This window comes from Pterocles gutturalis, unplaced genomic scaffold (genome assembly GCF_000699245.1).
Source record: "Pterocles gutturalis isolate BGI_N339 unplaced genomic scaffold, ASM69924v1 scaffold9675, whole genome shotgun sequence".
Taxonomy (NCBI): domain Eukaryota; kingdom Metazoa; phylum Chordata; class Aves; order Pterocliformes; family Pteroclidae; genus Pterocles; species Pterocles gutturalis.
In genome coordinates this window covers 81,788-86,820 of record NW_010145840.1, presented here as the reverse complement: position 1 = coordinate 86,820, position 5,033 = coordinate 81,788, and positions in this window count along the sequence as shown.

Here is a 5,033-nt window from a genome sequence, read left to right as displayed (position 1 = left end):
CTACAACACCTTTATAAGAACTTTGAATATCTTAGTTGAGTCCTGAGGATCAAAGCTTCCTATGTAATAAACCTATAACAGGTTACCCAGGGAGATTTTCAGCATTGGTAACAATGGCAGCTGATTTGCCTCGCATAACAACCTACTGATAGAACATAAGGGTTGTGATCAATACTTTAACTAGCAAGATAAAAATCTATCTGAAACTCAGGAATTATATTAAGGTCTCATAATTTACTTTACAAACCATCTCATACAATGTTAAGATGCCCATGCATCAAGTGTTGCTTGAAATACATTAAATCTTGCTTTTTCAAATCAGAATACTAGAATAGTAAGTAGAATTGGCAGCATAAATGAATATAATGCATAAAACAAAAAAAAAAAGCTCTTGGCTGGCTTTTGTATACAGCATTAGAAACAGCAAAACACACATTGTTTCACAGTGATCACATTAAATATATCTTTTACGGGTTTGAAATACTCCAAACTATTTGTTTTGGAGGAGAGAGGATGCTCTGCATTTATGATATAGGATACCACATTGTCATCAATTGTCATGCTTTGTTTATAGGACTAAATAGTTTGTAATCATCAGATTACCATGTTTAGTCTGCACTCTGGTTTTCAGAGAATGTGTATTAAACAGATCAAATCCCTGTATCTTTTATTTATTTGTTTGTTTATGAAAGGATTGATGAGTGACTCATTCCCCTGAGAATTAACTATTTGGTGAAGGGTTTGGTGTTTCAGCTGCTGGTTATTCTCAGAGAGGAGAGAAGGGCAAAGCTGCTGTTGAGTTCTGATTTTTAATTCTGTGCCCATATTGCCATGTAGGGACATCAGGTAACAACACCAGAGAAAAATTAAGACGCAAAAGACTATGCGTATTTGAAGGGCTTCCTTCAGCCTTCTGGCTCTCCTTCCCCTGCTGTGCTTCCAGCAGCATTTCCTGCATGTTTAATCTGCAGATGTCACTCTAAGTCACCTGCAGCCCAGCCAAATACTGGGGCAGGTACAGGACGAGGAAGCCCCACGGAACCGTGGATGCTCCTGTACCATTTGCAGCAACAGGTACTTAGTGAGGAACAGAATGAAATGTTCTCGGCAAAATGCTCTGTTTTTCATGATCCTTTTTCAGCCAGAGAAATACAGCTATGAAACAAGATACTCTAGCAAGGGCTGCAGGCAAAGACTTTTAGATGTTTCTGTGCAGGCAAAGGCACAGCCCTGGCAGTCAGGAACTGGACAGTTGCAGTTGACTCTGCTGTAGGACCAGTGGAAAAAATCCACACTAAAGAGCAGTCCCCATCTAATTAAAATTTTATATACATTTATTCTATAAACACAATAGGATTTTAAATACCTGCAGATGGAAAATCAGTCAACAGCTATGGGCTGAATGCTTGTAACACTTAATCCACGGGGACCATATAGGCACAGCAGCCCATCTGCACAAATCACCTATGCAGATCTCGGGCACAGGAGAGTAGCAGTTACTGCTCACTCACTGCCCAAGCTGCCTTGTTGATGGTACTATATATAAACTCAGATACAAGGAAACAATGGGATTACTCATTCCCAGAAAATAATTACAAAATCAAGCCATTGCCTTTGGAAAAGCATGATACTGGTTCATTTGCCACCCAGGATATCTGTACCTCTAAGGTAAGGAAGAAAAAAAACCAGCAAGAACGAGACAGAAGCCAAGCTTACATTTCCATCCCATTTCCATCCTTATCTCTCTGTACCGATACTCTCTCGGAGGTCCCTGCTTGCATAGCAGCTGCTGAATTGCTACAGTTTACAGTCTGGCATATTAAAATAAACTAGCACTGATTTTGGCAATTTGCAGTCATGTAGTTACTTCTGCTGCATAAACAGTTCATGGATCCCTACAGCAGAGGCAGGAGCTTTTCATCTGTGCCCACTTGTGACTCAGACCTCTCAGTTTGTACGAGCGCTAACCACAGCAGAGACTGTCGTGTGAACATACTCAAAGTAACCCATTATTTGTGTTTCATTGCAGTCCAGAGCTCGATCAACTCTACTGACACAAAAGATGTGACTTCTGAAAGTTGCATATCCTGCCATTTGATCAGATGGAAAGGATTAAATGGGGATGTCTTGACTGAAAATAGCCTGCAATAATCTGCATTTTGCATGCATGCACATTACCACGAAGGCTTGTATAGCCACAAACAGAAATACATATGTAAACAGACGCATATGTAGTATAGTACATGTAAGACACTGGCACAGGTTGCCCAGGGAAGGTGTGGAAGCCCCATCCCTGGAGGTGTTCAAGGCCAGGCTGGATGAGGCTTTGAGCAACCTGGTCTAGTGGAGGGTGTCCCTGCCCATGGCAGGGGGGTTGGAACGAGATGATCTTTAAGGTCCCTTCCAACCCAAACCATTCTACTATTCTATGATTCTATAAATATGTAGTGGCATTTATAACTTTAGATATAGAATATGGATACAATTCTATATGGGCAATATATATCTATATTAAAAAATATATATTTTTAGGAAGACAACTAAGAGTACATTTGCTAGTCTAAAGTTTTGGAAGTATTTTAGGTAGGCAGAATGTAATTCCCCCAGAAAACCAGGGTATCAACTGGAAAAATAAAAATCTTAACAAACCATAAAACAAACCTAAAAAAACCTTTAAAAACCTAAAAGGGGTATTCGGAAACCAAACAAACAGGCCTGTCCCCCTGCTTTTCCTAATCAAGCCACCAGACTTTAAACTGTTTTCTTAGGCTCAGTCCTTCATGAGACAGGAGACAGGGCACAGTGCATGCTGGAGCAGGATCCCCAGGGTTTTCACTCACAGCAACTGGGTCTGGCCATGGGGTGCCACTGAGAGGACGTCTACAAGGTCTTTCCAAACAGCAGCCTGCCACTGGTGCCCAGAAATACCTCTAGCACACTTAGGGAGGAAAAACAGCCAAATGTTTCTGAATGCCCACAGATTACCCAGACACAGTCAGGTCACAGTGTTACAAAATGTTCCCATAATTTGTTTGCCTCCAAAATATGTAACAGCAAAAGCTTACGGAACATATTGGTGGCTGATGAGCAATTTCTTCAGAAATGAAAAAGATAACTAAAATTGGGATCTCATGTTCCAGATGACAAGCACCACCTTGCACATGGCAAAATCACTATGAGAATGTGTAGAATCAGAACTAATGAAATTCTTTTTCCTGCACACTGCTACCTGCTGTACTGTCAGCTGGACTTCTTGCAAAATGTGGAGAATGGCTTTGAAAAGGGGAAGGAAAACAAGACGAAATATTCCCACCTCGTATCACAATAAACACAGCAAAGCTGTACGTCATCTTGTTTTACGTGCTCTCACAAAAAACTGGTTGAACAACGGGTGTGCTCCTCCAGCAAGGCAAATGAACTCTTTGACTTATTTCATCCTTAAGGTTGGGTACCACTGCTGCTGAGCAGATCTACCGCAGGAAGAGTGGAGGAGGGAACATAGGTGAAATTACAGTTTGTGCTCAACAAGGGTCTAAACGCTAATGTTTGGTAAAAAAGCATTGTGTCATCTAAGACAAACCATAAAAATACAATTATTGTCATAATGTATAATTTACCAAATTATTTTGACATTTTTCCAGAAATGGTCTGTTTTCTGGTATTTGCATACCTTTGACTCTAGAGTATAGGCATGCATAAGCACTGAAGAAGGCAAGACAGCAAGTAATTATTTACCGATTACAGAGTGGATGGGCTTGAAGCTTGAAACATTAGCATTCTTATTTTATCCCCATCCTTCCAGGGGAGGAAGGAGGAGACGTGAAGTAAAAAGTTTTCAACTCATAGAGATTCCTAATTCATGGCATTAATGCCATAAATTCCTCCTTGTTCCTCTTTTGACTTACTGTTGTCTCCTGGCATGCCCAGGTCAGCCACACTTAACTCACATTTACTTTGCTGAGGTGGTAAAGGTTACGCAACTCAAATTTTTTTCCAGTGAACCCAAACTCAGCTAATTTGTATACAGTTGCAGGCAACATAAACATGGCTGGTTAGAATTCTTTATATAGTATAAGCCTTTGTACTCCGTACTTCATGGAAGTTAATAAGTAGGTGTCAAACTCTGAATTAAAATTCCCAGAAGAGGACACAGCACAAAGGACAATAAAAATGATTTTTAAATAATCATAGGGATAAATAGCATCCACTTCTGACAAATGTAAGTGCTGGCATAAAATGTTATTAGGCTACAGAGATTTTCTTTTGTTCAGGAAGTATGTTTTATTCTCCAGCAGTGTCATTCATCATCCTAATGAGCCCTCAAAATGTAAATTAAATAGCAAAGACTGATTCATTCAAAAACATCTTTGTGCTGTGTGTTAAACCATTTTTCTACTTTTATCCTTATATATTGGTTCATTCTTTCATTGCAAAATAACCCCTCAGCCCTTGTATACTTTAATGGCCAAGTTCAAGCAAAGCATATTTTCAGTAAACACTGTTTATTCATTTGTACTTTTTGTACAGTAATTTAAAAAAACCCCCTCATTTAAAAATGTTGTGCCCCTTAAATTATGTTTGATCCAGAAAATCTCAGAAACCTGTGCATGCATGTGGTTTTTGTTTTATTCAGCATCACTTAGTCCAGGGAAACCCCCAATGGAAAAGGATTAGTAGAAATTTCAAGCAGCAATAATCTACTGAACTGAATACATTAACAACTAAGTAAACACCATATTTTTTGGTAATGACAGCAAGAAAAATAAAAGAACCCAGGGTCATGACCTAACTTAGTTCATATTTCTTGTTATCTGTTGATAAGGACATTACACATTTTTACCAGAAATGCAGAAAAGAGGTTTCATACTTGACCTGAATTTATGCATGAGCACACACACAACAACACGAGCAACAAGGAATAGGGCTTCTCTGGCGCCAATCCCAACAAAAATATAACAGGAATGGAAAAAAAAACCAGTAAAAGCATGTCTGGTTTTGGTCTGATTAGTCTTCAGTTATCTTGTTCTCTTCCC